The sequence below is a fragment of the Muscardinus avellanarius genome, assembly GCF_963383645.1.
Source record: "Muscardinus avellanarius genome assembly, chromosome: 10".
NCBI classification, from domain to species: Eukaryota; Metazoa; Chordata; class Mammalia; order Rodentia; family Gliridae; genus Muscardinus; species Muscardinus avellanarius.
The window spans coordinates 3,583,659-3,598,977 of record NC_137796.1 but is presented as its reverse complement, the minus strand read 5'-3'; the positions used below and the strand labels follow the sequence as shown (position 1 = coordinate 3,598,977).

At 47.8% G+C, this 15,319-nt stretch overlaps 1 protein-coding gene across 1 annotated transcript in view; it reads left to right on the top strand.

Annotated features, from left to right (window-relative positions):
• Positions 1–15,319, top strand: part of USP10 (ubiquitin specific peptidase 10) — a gene marked incomplete at both ends in the record, with an annotated part of 80,501 nt that overhangs the window by 25,428 nt on the left and 39,754 nt on the right.

Below are 15,319 nucleotides of genomic sequence, written 5' to 3'. Positions count from 1 at the left end.
ATTCTTCAGAGACTTTGGTGTTAGATATTGGGAATTTAGTGTCAGAGAGCGCCTGTGCTTTAGAAGGCCACAGAGCAGTGGGGGCACGCTCCTTGGTGGGGAGTCCGGCCTAGGGAGGCTGTCCCCATGCAGACTGGGGACGTCGTGGTCAACGGCAGACATCGCACATTCATTTGTTCATCCATCAGATCGTTTTTGTGGCCAGGCACCCTGGCACCCTGTGGATGGCACCCTTGAGAGGCTGAGGCAGGAAGATTGCAAGTTCAAAGTTAGGCTGGACAACTTAGTGAGAGCATGCCTCAGAATAAAAAGTAGAGAGGGCTCGGGATGCATTCCAGTGGTAGAACATTCACACCTGAATATGTTCCCCAGCAGTGACACATCCCCCCAAACCCTCCAAAACAAAGCAGTTCCTCAGTGGTTTTTCTGTTGCAAGGATGAGGTTGGAGTGATACATAGACCAGGCATATCTCTTACCTGGAGCTGACAGTCTGGTGAGTAGAGCGCCTGCTGATCGGGTAATCAGGTGACGCACTTACTCTAGGCTCGAGACCTCGGTGCGCACCGCCATGCGCACCGCCATGCGCACCGCCATCCCCGTACTTGGGGAAAGAGAAGGGCCGGAGGATTGAGCCAGGCACAGCATCTTAGCAAGATCCTCAGTGCTGGGGGTGTCGCTCAGAGGTAGAACGACCTGGGTTCAACCTCAAGGACCAAACCCAGAAGGAGATGGGTCCCAAAGGAAGACAATACACTGTATGGAGGCAAAAGGTCTCCCAGAAGCGCTGCATTTGCTGAGACGTGGAGCAGAGACAGCGCCATGGTGGGATGCTCAGAGGAGCAGGAGTGCTTCAGAGAGTGCGGAGCCGTGTCTCCGGCGCAGAGCTGGCGGGGAGGGTGGTGGCCAGGCCTTGTAGCCATTGTCAGATGCTGTTTTATCCTGAGAAAAACATGAAGAGGATGGACGATGCTTGTCTGTGGAGCCTCATACTCAAAGGTGGCAGTTTGGGATTATATTCTGCCAGCTACAGGATAGACTGTCGGGGTCACTGGCCAGAAGGAGGTCAGTGGGAGGGTTCTTGAACTTTTTGTGTGTGTGATACTGGGGATTGAACCCAGGGACATTCTACCTCTGAACTACACCCCCAGTCCAATTCATTTTCTTTATTGTGAAACAAGCTGTCACTAAGTTGCAAATGGCCTCACTAAGTCAGCTGAGGCTGGCTGTGAACCTGTGATCCATCCTCCTGTCTCAGCCTCCAAAGTATTGGCATGAACTTGCTGGGCATGTTCCTGCACACTGTAGTCCTGTTTAGTACTTGGGAGGCTGAGACAGAAGGATCACAGGTTTAAGGCCAGCCTTGGCCATTTAGTGAGGCCATCTGCAACTTAGTGAGCCCCTACCTGTCTGGCTGTTCTTGGACTTTGGACTAGGAGGGCAGAAGGCCAGGGTGTGACTGAGTGTTCAGGGAAGCAGGAGAGATGTTTCTTCTAGAAGGGGGACATTTGCATTGGAGTTTTCCAGGCTGAGAAGTGGAAGACGACCTATGAGGGGGATGCGCGGAGAAGTCCCTCGCCTTTGGTAAGTTTGGAAATGGAGGCCAGCTTGTGGCCGACAGGTGCTTCGTCAGGGAGGCAGGTCCTGGAGCGCGGCGGGGCAGAGGCGCTCTGCAGAGCAGGCCTGAGGAAGCCCTGGGCGCAGCGCTCTTTGTGAGAGGACTGGGTTGGGTCTGACAGGGATCTGCGTGAGTGTGGGACCTGACTGCAGCCTGCCCCGGTCTGGGAAGCCACGGAGCTCGCCTTAGTATGGGATCCCAAGCGTCTTAAGTCTTGTAACTTTGAGGGGACAGTAGGACATCCTTTTGGGGTCCCTAAGCAGATTAATGAGTAGTCCTTGAGTGTCCTCAGTGATGACTGGATGAATAGAGAAGGAGACTTGGGACAGTAATTCCTGTGTTTGCGGGCTAGGGGCACCTTTAAAAATGAGCATTTCTTCCATGATTAGTAAAATATTAAGAAGGCTTATCACCCATAAGATTCCAGGACTGAGGTGATTTCTGTTAAATATTTAAAATGTTTCTTTCTTACATTTGGAATCAAACTTGGAGAATCTGGAACCTTTGTTTCAGTATTTTTTAGTTCATGGTTTTTGGGCACCCTCTGCCAGCAGCAGAATTGCCCCAGACACACTGAATAAGGCCCCCTCTGTTAATACAGCTCCCGCTAGCTCAGCCAGCCTCAAGTTCTGGGGCCTCAGCGCGACTCTGTGCAGCTCACCCTTCACCCTGTCGAGTAGGAATAATTAAAGCATGTTTTGGACAGAGCAAAGGTGATGTCTTCGTCCGGGCTAGGTGTGGTCACAGCACTGAGTAGAAGTGAGGAGCAGCTGTAAGCCAGCAGAGGCAGCTGAACCTCGTTGCCCCTCGGAAAACCTGTCACAGCTCCTCCCAGTGAGGTGTCTTTTTTGTTTGAAGTTCATTGATTAAGCCCCCGTTCCTTTTGTGTGTGTGTGTGTGTGTGTGTGTGTGTGTGTGTGTGTGTGTGTGTTGCTGGAGATGGAACCCAGGGCATTCTACCTCCAGGCTACATTCCCATACCTATTTTATATTTTATTTGGAAACGGTCTCACTAAGCTCCTGAGAGCCTCACTAAGTAGCCAAGGCTGGCTTCCAACATGCGCCATCCTCCTGTTTCAGCCTCCCAAGTACTGGGATTACAAGTGTGCGCCACCATGCCTGGTTTAAGCCTCACCTGTTTTTTTTCCCCCCCCCGGTACTGGGGGGTGGAATCCAGGGGCATTGCACCTCCGAGATACACCCCCAGACCTATTTTTTAGTATTTTTATATTTTGAAGTAGGATCTCTCTGAATTGTGCAAGGGCCTCTTAAGTAGCTGAGGCTATCTTTGAACCACGAGATCCTCCAGTCTCCGCCTCCCGAATGCTGGGATTACAAGCTTGCGCCACCATACCCGGCCAAGCCCCACATTTTTTGATTCCCAAGTATTTTAATGAAATTGATACAGATGCATTAACTAGGTTGAAAATCATAACCTAGAGCTTATACATTTTTATATATTTTCATCTACATATAGAAATATATTTTCAAGCACTCAAATCATTCACCGATTTCTCAAAAGAATGGAACTTTAAAAACAATAATGTATTTGACAGTGGCCATATATGTATGGTTGTTGGTTAATTTAGGATAGGTGTCCTATACATAGGGTGGTGAGACATAATGTGTTAAGTGAATGACTAATTTCTTTCCAGCAAACATTATCTAGCATTTGTTTTCTGCCTGGGCCTGTGTTGGGTTTATAAGTTGCAAAGCACTTGCAGAAATTACAGATGTGTTCCCCAAAGCCAAAAGAGCTGCTTTGGTAGTGACTGTTCCGTGTCTTAAGTAGGACCCCAGCTGCTGTGACCCTGGGCACTAACTTGTAACTCCTCTCCAGGGATGTGTGCGAGGCATTAGCCAAGCTGCCATCAGAAATTCTCGCACTCTTTTTCTCTTGCTAGTTATGGATTTGGCAACTAAGGAAATTCTTTCTCCTAGTTTTCTGCAGCTTGCTACTAAAATAATTGCTCTTGGTACACTGCTTTTTATCTAATTATCTGCTCTTCTGTGCCACAACAGCATAGCTTGGGTTTATGCCAAAAGTATAAACTTTGTTTTTCATCTGTGACTTCTAGTCAGTGAGAAAGAACTAGCGTTTTTAACATTTTGAATCTTCCAAAGCAGTCTCTTCACTTTTGGCTGGAAGCTGAGCTGAATGTAACTTGAATTTCACACAGTGATATAGCAATATCTTAGTTCTGACTACTCTTTGGATCATTTTGCCAGAGCTGTGTTTGGAAAGAGTTGACCTCTCAACCATGACACATGCTAGACAAACTGGTTTCTTCTTTTTAAGGTGGACAGGAAGTAAAGTGCATGGGCAGTTACTGAGCAAATACAGGACCTTCACTGCCTTTATGGTGGTTACCGGCAAGCACTTGCTGCAAGGGTGCTGGACTAGTTAGCGCTCTTCTGTGTCCAGTTCGAGGACGTGGCAAGTGAGCTTTGCTGACCTTGTCTAGCCAACCCAAGAACCATGGAGAGGCTGTCCTTCCCAGCTAGAGGGTCCTGATTGTTACTGATGAAAATCAGAAGGGAACTTTCTAGCCGGTCGTGATGGTACATGCCTGTAAGCCAGTACTCGAGACAGGAGGATCGCGGTTCAAGGCCACCCTTAGCAATCTAGTGAGATCCTCAAGAACTTACTGAGACCCTGTTTCAAAATAAAAGCTTTCCAGTTCTCTTCAGTTATTTTTGATTTTCTCACCTTTGTCCTTAGATACTACAGCCAAAGGCATCATTCACCCACTAGGTGTGTGTCAGGCCCAGCCCAGCTTCTGCGAGAGTGAGAACGTGGCTGCTACCTGGACCCTCTGCTCTTGGACACGCGGCCACCCCTGACGGCTTCGCAGAGGCCTGTCGCCACCCCTTCAAGCCACGGCCTTCTTGCCCTCTTGCCTCTCAGCATCCCACCTTCCAGTACCTGGCACAGCTTCTTGCTAGTTTTCTGCCTCCCTAACGGAAGCTCAGTGAGGGCAGTTTTTTTTTTTTTTTCATTTTGCTCCTCATTGTGCCCCCAGGGCTGAGAACATGATTTGACTTAGTGAACATACATTCATACTTATGTACATACATGCGTTTATTTTTGTATGTGGTGGCGATTGAACCCGGGGCTTTGAGCACTTTAGGCAAGTGCTCTCCTGCTGAGCCGTAGCCCCAGTTCTTCAGTATTGTTTTTAAGGACTACGGAATATTCACAAGCTGTATCTTAGGCACATTAAAAGAGATGTTTGTTATCTTTTTGAATCTAAGTTGTTTGTGACTGCATACTATTTCTGCTTAATAAAGCATATAATTATAAACTGAAAGGTGAACGTTAATTTGTTGATTAGGTGTGGAGTGAAAGGGGGAGGTGTGTTTTGCCAAGTACTATTTAAAAAGAAATGAACTTGAGTCAGATGTGGTGGTGCACGCTTGTAATTCGGGAGGATCTCAGGAGGATTGCCAATGCAGTGACTTAGTGAGATCCTGTTTTAAAATAAAAAAATAAGACGGGCGTGGTGGCACAGGCTTGTAATCCCCGCACTTGGGAGACTGAGACAGGAGAATCGCACAGGTTCGAAGCCAGCCTCAGCTACTTAGTGAGACTCTCAGCAACTTAGACCTTGTTTCCAAATAAAATATAAAAAAGTAGGTTTGGGAGTGTAGCCCAGAGGTAGAAAGCCTCTGGGTTCCACCCCCAGTACCACCAAAAATAAAAATAAAATAGGTCTGGGGAGCCTCTTAGTTCAACCCCCGTGTTCCCCTACACACACACAAAAAAGAGGAAAGCTTTTATACTTTTGGATTTTGCAACTGTACTGCGCCGTGCGTGGCGATGCATACTTGTAATCCCAGTATTTGAGAGGCTGAGACGGGAGGACCGCAGGTTTGTGGCCGCCTCAGCTACTTAGTGAGGCCCTCAGTACTTCGATCCCGTTTCAAAATAAAGAATGAAATAGGCCTAGGGGTATAGAATTACCCAGAAGTAGAATGCCCTGGGTGTCATCCTCAGTACTACCCCCAGAAAACCCCTGTGCTGATAGGATCAAAATAAGTTGCACTTACGGAGTACTTGAAAAGTCCTGAGAAAAATGTGTTTATAAATGGATTTGTTATTCGCCTTGTGTTTGGTGAAGACCAATTATTTTAGCTACTGCTGTAGGCCATCATGAAGGTAACCAAAGCGACCTACTGTGTAGAAAGTAGTAACTGAGGTATGAGAACAGTTGGGGCGCGGTACAGGTATGTAAGTAAGCCCTGAGCTCTGTGGGGTGTGCGAGCAGGCCTGGGGCAGGTGGAGAGGGCGGAGGGCCTTTGTAGTGGGGCATAGACTGAGCAGGGCCTGGGATTTCAGATGGAGTGGTCTTAGTAAAGCAAGCCCTGCTCCTTAGCTGGTGTGCGCCAGAGGCATTGGCTCTGCAGTGGAGTTCTGGGGCAGGTCAGGCTTCCGAGCTGGCTTGACTCAGCCTGTGAGTGAGGCCTGCGGAACCGATTCTTCTCATCTTCCCCTTCTGTTGTATTAGCACCATCCTGCCAGCTTCCCCAGGAGGACAGGGTGGCACCCACTCCAGGCTTCGAGTCTGCACAGCCTCCAGCATGCCGCCAGAGCAGGAGGATACTGGCTGGCGTCCTTGCCTTTGCGCCCTCTGCGGCACTCCTGAACCGCACTGGCTTGGGCGGTGGCGTGCCTGGGGGCTCCCCCGTGGCCTTCTGAACAGGTGGCTGCTGTCCAGCGGGGAGGGGCTGCCGTGCCCCTGGTCACCTCCGAGCAGTGGCCTCCCTCTTCCTGTTCCAGTGTCCCTTGGCGGCCATGCGATGCCCAAGGCCGTGCTGATCTTACAGTCTTCCTTCAGTGTTACTGTTGCCCGTTGTTCCTGTGTCTGCCTTGAGGGCAACCCAGCTTCCTGCTCTGTTCCTGGATCTGGGGCAAGGATGGCTTCTCTAAACCTCAGGGTGTTTTTGTTTTCACCAGTCAGTCAGTAGGTTCTTATTAGGTTCTAAGTATTGTGCCTAGGTGGACAAGATCCAGAACTGAAAGACGCAGGAGATCAGTAGGCAGATGAGAGTGAGCGTGGCAGACAGGAGTGGGGACTAAGCAGAATGGTGAGCCCATGCAGAGCAGCCGAATCTCAGGTGTCCTGGGAGATGAGGCTGGCAGGGGGCAGGGACGGCCTATACCAGGCCCAACGGTTGTCTTTGGCCTCTGTATACCTTGCAGTTGGGGTGACCCTGCATCCTGGCTACACCCGCTGTCCCAGCATAGCCAGTAGTGATCCTTTCACTTCGAAGAGTCACCAGCTTAGAGCTGGAGCCCTAGGGGCAGGGTCTGAGAGCAGCATGCAGGGTAGTGTGCGCGCTTTATGGTAGGCCCGAGGGTGGCAGGAGGCACAGCGGCCGTGCTCCTCACGCTTAGCACGAGCTGCACATATGCACACTTGGGTTTTGGTCGGAGGCAGGCTCCCAGGGCTGCGAGCGCCAGGCAGTGCCTCGAGTGCTTGCGTGGTGATCGTGCCTTGTGTGGCAGGAGTAGAGGACTTTGGGACTTCAGGAGATCTGTGGAGTTCTGAAATCACAGCAGAAATGTATGTGCATTCTCCAAGAAGTGGGCCCAGTTCTCTTGTATTAGTTTCTCAAGGGTGTCTGCCACTGCCTTTTAGAAATGGTGTGAAATATGTATAGTCAATTACAACATAGATAGTACTAGAATTCAGTGTGCTGTGGAGCTCTGTCCTCCTTTTATTCTTCTTTCCCACTTTCCCGAAGGCAGGAAATGTAGTGTAAACATTTTAAATGCCATTTTATGCTTTTATATGCTGTTGGTGCTCAGTAAATGTGTGGTTAATTTGGTGACAAAACTGCTGAGGCCTACAGTCACTCAGCGTTTGAGTCCTCTAAAGGTGCCAGGCCGTGCACGAGGCTGCCGTCTAGTTGTGGGCCGTCGCGCGCTGCCAGGTGTGGCAGGGCATTGATTGAGATCTCGTACTCAGTGGTGATTGTGGCTTGAGGAGACGGGACACTTGCTGTTTGTTTCTTCGGCTGTTCTTACTGAGTTAGTGTAGCCTCCTCTGCTTCTGATCTACCGAGGCCTCTTTCCTGCTTCTCAATTGAATATAACTTTGATGTGGATTTGCTCACTCTAATCCTTATTTCAGTTTATTCATTTGGTGATGTTCTTGCCAGATATTTCCTGAACAGTCTGATACTGTGCTGAGATTGTCCCAGAAGTTTGGTGTTTGTCATTATCTTAGGATAGTTGAGATGTGAAAGGCATATATAATTCAAGATATTTTCAACGTTTCTTACCTAAGAAATTAGAACAATGAAGTGCGCCATTAACATAAGTGTAGAACCTGCTTTTGAGAAAATAATGGACCTTTTGCATTTAAGGTTAAATTAGAACATAAAGTAGAACTGTTTCTAGATTTGGCAGCCTGAAAAATGGAACTGGGATATATTGAACAGTCCAAGTGGAAGATGTGAATTTGAAATTGTTACCATTGTTGAAGTTGTGAGAGGAAGTGAGCTGCTTCGGGGGAGTACCTAGATGCGACCCAGAAGAGGAGAGAGCAGCGGCTGCAGGACGGGCTTGAGCTGGTGTGGGCGCACTGCAGGTCAAGGCCAGTCTCAGCTGAGTGAGAGCCCTGCAACTGAGACCCCACTTCAAAATAAAAAAACAAAATGGGACTGGGGCTACAGCTCAGAGGTAGAACACCGCAGGTTCAGTCATCAGTACCACAAAAACAAAAATCACAAGCCCCTAAAAAGATGGGCTTGGGTTGTGTGGTGTGGAAGTCATCACTGAAGAAAAGTTATGACCATGTGTGTGACAGTGATCAGTGCTTCACAGGGATTGGCTGGCTTGGGAAGTCAGCAGTGATCTTGGGTGGGATGTTATTTTTCAGAATGTGTGTTGAGGTGAAAGTTAGAGCTCAATTAATTGAAAAGCAAAGAGGAAATGAATTCAGTTACAAAAGAGGTGTCTTTTGTTCAAAAGGAATTTGTGTATGTGGGGGCTGGGGATGGAACTGAGGGGCATTATCAAGTTATTTCTAGTGTAGTTGCGCTGTGGGCTTTCTTGGACTGGCATTTAGCTTTTCTTGCCTTCGTTGGTTGGTGGTGATCAGTGAACCTTTAGCAGCACTGACAGGGTTCCCATTTACACACCACTGCTGGCTTGGAAAGGGCATAATCGTCACACATTTACTCACCACATCTTTTGTTTTGGGCATGGGTAAATGGAGAAGTAGCTCTGTTCACCAATCGGGTTTTCTGATTGGTTTCTCCTACCCTCTCAGTGGCGCCGTGGTAGAGACTTTTCTTGGGTCTGTGAACACTCCTACTCACCTCAGATTCAGGAGGGAGCATTTCTGATCTAGACAAGGCTGCCTTCACCCCAGACCACTGTCTGGGGTTTGCATGTATGCCTGAGGGTGTCCTGATAGTGCAGTGTAGCAGCAGTCAGGCTTGAGAGCACCTGGGGTGGGCCTGGGTCTTGGCAGGCTGACCTGCTCCCCTGCTAGGCGAGTGCAGCCAGGTTAGCGTCCTACTTGTACAGAAACAAGTTGTGAGCCGAGTGGTAGAAAACCCCTCTTCCAGCTGTTCACCCTGAGCGCCACTTATTCACCCTAAGGGGACAGGCTGCATATTTCTTTCTTTTTTTCGGTCTGGAACCCAAGGGCATTCGACCTCCAAGCTACACCCCCTGCTTTTTTTTTTATTTTTAATTCTTTATTTTGAAATGAGGTCTCGCTAGGTTGAGGAGGCCTCACTAAGTAGAGGCTATCTGTGAATGGCGATCCTTCGGTCTCAGCCTCCTGAATGCTGGGATTAATAGTTGAGCTTAAATACACAATTAAATAACATGTCCAAACATAATTGGTGCTAGTTGAGTAAACTATACGGGCATACTTAAAACCCATGGAAGACATTTTCAGCGGGTGATGAGGTGAGTGTTAAATAGAAAAGTTAGCAGTGGGGCTGCACTTAGGGACGTGGGCAGAGCCCGTCGCTGTCAGGGCTCTCTTGCTTTACTTTATTTTTATTATAAATAGTGGTTTTGCAGCTTTATCCTTCTTTAACTAATCCATCTAATGAAACTTCAGTTTTCATTAAACCTAAGCAACTCATTAAAGGATAAATTCTCTATGGACTTCTTTTTAAATTGAAAGGAGTGGAGTTTGTCTTAGCCCACGTTGGTCTTTCCCATTAGGCAGCTCTGGATTTTCTAAGCCACCAAGTTAGAAGACAGTGTGGCAGTCAGGCTTCCGTGTTCACGAATGGCTCTGGTTTAGGGATGTGTTTTCTTCCTGGCAGGTGGCCTTCCCAGCCCAGCTTTGGTTGGTTTAGCTCCAGCAGGTTCATTAAGTGAAAAACTCTGTAGGACAGATGGCACTTGCAGGCTTCTGCCTGTGTAGCACTCTGTTTAGCCACACACTCTAGCTTTGCCTCCGTGTTTTTGGCAATGGTTGTCTTCTGTGTAGCGTGTAATTTGAGAACATGGTGTGAGGGTCTCAGTGGCTGGAAAGACTGAGCCAGGCAGGATGACGGGACAAGGACTTAAAGGTGGGTGCATTGCACACAGCACGCAACATTTTAGGTGGTGTTTTGTGCCACTTCTTAGAATCTTTGGGCCGTGGAATACAAAACTTAAAAAAAAAATCCCAATGTGTGGGTGCTTACAAATATACAGTACTAGGTTGGGAATTCTTTTTATGTGAATGAAATATTAAAACCATCCCCTGGTCTCCAAGAGCTGTTTTGCTAGTTCTGACAGCTGCCCCATCCATCCATCCATCCATCCATCCATCCATCCATCCCCCGCCCTTTTTTTTTGTATTGGATATTGAACCCAGGGACATTTTATTAAGCTACAACCTCAGGTCTTTTTATTTTTTATTTTATTTATTTTGAAACAGGGTCTCACTGAGTTACAAAGGGGCTCACTAAGTAGCTGAGGCTGGCCGCAATCCTCCTGTCTCAGCTTCCCAAATGCTGGGATTACAAGAATGCACCAACACACCTGGTGTTTCCCTCCCTTCCTCCCATCCATCCTTCCTTTGTACTAGGGATTGAACCCAGTTGCATTCTACCTCTGAACTATACCCTCAACCCTTTTTAGTTTTTTTTTTTTTTTTTTTTTTTTTTTTTTTTTTTTTTGGTACTGGGGATGGGACCCAGGGACTTTCTACCTCTGGGCTACACTACCAGACCTATTTTATATTTTATTTGGTAACAAGGTCTCACTAAGTTGCTGAGAGCCTCACCAAGTAGCTGAGGCTGGCTTCGAACCTGTGTGATCCTCCTATCTCAGCCTCCCAAGTACTGGGATTACAAGCGTGCGCCACCATTGGCTTAGTTTTTCATTTTGAAACAGGGCCTCACCAAGTTGCTGAAGGTCTCACTTAATTGCTGAGGCTGACCCTGAACCTGTGATCCTCCTATCTCAGCCTCCCAAGTTCTGGAATTACAGGCATGTGCCACATGCCTGGCTGAGAGGACTACTTTTTGATAGGATTTTAATAATCGGCCTCAAATACACAAACATAGAAGTAGATACTAAGCCATAGTACTTTGATGCTCTAGTTGTAAGTGGGAGAGATGGCCTCTGGGAATGCTTTTATAGCCCGGCATATGTTTTGTGCCCTTCTCAGGATCCTGCCTCCCATCAGAGTAAAGCTGGATCCCGCCGCGGCTCATTCAGTGGAGAAGCAAGGCTCTGCACCTTGCTGGCCGCTGCTTACTTTCACCATAGGTAACTCATTACAGTTTGCAGGTCAGATGTCCTGTGTTTATCAATGGATTGGTTTGTCCACACCCTCATGCAGGCGTTGGTAGTGGAATTCCTGCCTGGCCTTGCCTGAGCGGTGCCGTCCTGGGATGTGCCCAGGCCACTTGTATCACTTCCAGAGGCGAAAGCAGCGTGTGTTGAGTGGATATCCTCGTGCCCATCATGGCGATGCTGGGATTAGCGATTCGCCTTTTGTCATCAGCTCAGTGAGCACGTTAGCAGCTGTTTCAAAGTAAAAGAATAATGATAATAAAAAGGGTTGGGGTGTAGGTCAGAGGTAGAACGCCACAGGGTTTAATTCCCAGCGCACCCCAAGCTTTCCCTTTTGATGCAGCCATTGGCCTGTTTTTTCTTATTTTACTGAGATGTTCCTGTGCCATTCTGCCCACCATTTCTCAGGTGTGCGTCTCAGTGGGTTTTAATACTTTCATAAGTTGTGCACCTTTCACCACAGTCAGTCAGGATATTTTATCTCGCCCAAGAAAACCTCCTCTCCATTAGCAGTTACTGTCCACTGTCCTGTGCCTTAGCCTCATAACCACAGCTTACTCTCCGTTTCTATCAGATTTGCCTGTTGTGGAGATAGACTGTCAGTGGGTTCATCCAGTCTGTGGCCTTGGGTGTCTGGCTTCTTTCCGTTAGCATCATGGTTTCAGGGTTCATCGTGTCTCTTGAGTGCTAGACTGACATTTTCTGCTCATTTTCTTAGTTTGCGTCCAATCTGGGCATCCTTTGGAACTTTGAAGAACTTTGGAGGGTGTCCAGTCCAGTACACCTTTGTTTTACAGATGAAATTAAAGCTTTCATCACTCAAGGCAGTTTATTTCTCTGTAATATTTCTTCACATGCTCAAATCCACTTGCATCAGGAAATGAGAGAGGAGAAACCTGCCTCTCAGCTTCTGTGTTGCGAGCCGTTGCCCCGCCAGGCCCAGCCTCACGTCCGCAGAGGGAACTGTCTCTGGAGCCCCTGTGTTGGCTGGCCAGCTTCCGTGGGACTGCTCGAATGACCCGCTGGCCAGCGTTACCTGAGGGCTTGCCTGGGAGCCAGATCTCTCAGTGTCATCCTTTTTGACGGCGAAGAACATTGATTTGGGGCAGTCCGCATATTTAAATGTGCATGGGGAGAGGACCAGGGAAGTTCAGGCCAACAGCGCAGTGCTCCGGCGCCCTCTAGTGCTGTTGGAGTGCTCGTCTCCAGATTGCTCTCTTCATAAAGTAGTTTTCTGTGGCTCCTTTGGATCTGTCTCGAAGAGCTGCAGATATACAGGTGAACATAAACATGTTCCCTGAGCCCTTCCTTGGTCTCAGATTGGGAAACTTAGCTTCATTTTGGAGTGTAACTTCTTTATTTCCAACATTGGCGTGTCCAGTTCTGCACAACCCCTTCCCAGAGCACCCTGCTAGCTGAGGTAGCACCCCACTCTCCAGAGGGTAAAGCAGAGGCGACTGAAGTACTGCTAACAGCCAGTACATAGAGGTGTGTCTCGGGTGGTCGTAGGGATGCAGTTTAGGAAAGAAGAAAAGCCACACTGGTGCTCAGTTCTTAAAGTCATGACCAAGAAGAGCGGCATTGAACTTCAGTGCTAGGGACAGAACCCAGGCGGTGCCACCTTCAAGCCACATCGCCATGCTTTTCATCTATTTTGAAATTGGATCTCGTCAAGTTGCTGAGGCTAGAACCTGCTATCTTCTCATCCCAGCCTTCCTAGTACTGGGCTCCAGGCCTGGGCCACCGCGCCTGGCTTGTCCTTAGTTTTTATTTTCCTTTAACCTAGATATTTCTCCCTTCCCTTTCTTGGTACGGGCCTGGGTAAAACGTAGATAAACTTTCCCTCCTGCTGCAGATGGTAAATCATTTTGAGACCATTACTGTCTGTGCAGTCTCTTTGTGGACTTGTCTATTAGGTGAAGACATTTTTGTTTTACTGTTTAGTGTTGGTAGATGCTGCCCTCTAGCAGGGTTCTCCCCTGTGCATTCTTACCAACAGGATGTGAGAGTTGGCTGCCACTTTTTGTACTCATAATAGTATTATTATTTATTTATGTAATATTTAGGAAGAGGTTTTTTTTTTTTTTTTTGGTACTGGGAATGGAACCCCGGGGACATTCTACCTCCAAGCTGAACCCCCAGCCCTATTTTATTCTTTTTTTTTTTTTTTTGCGGGTCTGGGGATGGAACCCAGGGGCATTCGACCTCCAAGCTACGTCCCTTGTCCAATATTTTTTATTCTTTATTTTGAGACAGGATCTCACTAAGTTACGGAGGTCCTTACTAAGTAGCTGAGGCTGTCCGTGAACTGCGATCCTCTAGTCTCACCAAGCTCCTATTTTTTATTCTTTATTTTATTTATTTATTCTTTGTAGTACTGGAGATGGAGCCAGGGGCATTCTACCTCCAAGCTACACCCCTATTCCTATTTTTTATTCTTTATTTACTTTTGTGGTCCTGGGGATGGGACCCAGAGGCCTCCACATCTGGGCTACACCCCCAGACCTATTTTATATTTTATTTTGAAATATAAAAATATAAAATATAAAAAATATAGGGTCTCACTAAGTTGCTGAGAACCTCACTAAGTAGGTGAGACTGGCTTTGAACCTGTGTGATCCTCCTGTCTCAGCCTCCCAAGTACTGCGATTACAAGTGTGTACTACCACACCCAGCTTTATTCTTTATTTTGAAATAGGGTCTCACTGAGTTGCAAAGGGCCCTAATTATTAACTGAGGCAGCCCTAAGTATTATTAACTGAGGCAGTCCTCGAACCATGATCCTCCTGTCTCAGCCTCCCAGGTGCTGGGATTACAAGCTGCGCCATCACGTCCTGCTTTTATTTAGTTATTTTTATTTTTATTTGTGGTACTGGGGATTGAACCCAGACACGTTCTACCTCTGGGCTACAGCCCTATTTTGTATTTTCTTTTCCAACAGCGTCTCACTAAGTTGCGGAGGGCCTCACTGTGTAGCTGAAGCTGTCCTTGAACCTGCGATCTGCCTGTCTCAGCTTCCCAAGTACTGGGATACAGGCGTGTGCCACCATGCCCGGCTTATTTAGTTATTTTTGAGTTGCATGCTTGTAAGTTTCCCTGTTAATCATCAGTTATAATCTCCACAGAGCAGTGGAGCCCCAGCTCTGCTTCCTTCTTTGTGTGTGTGTGGGTCTGGGGATGGAATCCAGGGGCACTCGACCTCTGTGCTACACCCCCTGCCCTATTTTTTATTCTTTATTTTGAAACAGGGTCTCACTGAGTTGCAGAGGGCCTCACTAGCTGAGGCTGTCTGCGAACCGTGATCCTCCAGTCTCAGCCTCCCAAAGGCTGGGATTACAAATGTGCGCCCCCACACCCGGCTCTCTGCTTCCATTTTTATACCCAGTCAGGATCATTGTCAGGGCCTTTAGTAGATGCTAAATAAATATCGACGGATGAGTGAATGAATGTTGTAAAAATCTGCCCATACTGATTCTTGTCTGACTGACTTGTTAAAACTCCAGGGGGTACATGAACTGCCGGGTGCTTGCCATGCCATCGCCCGCGCAACTCTGCCAGACTGTTGCCTGCACAGCTCTTTTTCCCCCCAGAAAGCCATGTACAGAGATCTGTGAAATCAGGACATACAACTAGAGCGCCAGGTATGTCCACCTGTGTCAGTGCATCACAGTCAAGTGTATTTTTAAAATTAGAGTTACACATATAAAGATCATTGACCAGGATCACTAACATTTTCTTTTTTGGAATTACTGTCTTGCCACTTGACCCTCTGCTTTTCTTTGGTGTGCCTGAAAGAAAACGGAAATGGAGGTAGTGGCATGAGTCAGCAAAGGGAGATGAGGTCAAAGGTACTTGGAGGTGGTGGAACGCAGCTCTTCTCCATAAGCAGGACTCTACAGGCTGGCTTCTGTGCGTGTGCTTGCGCGCACGCGCACATACA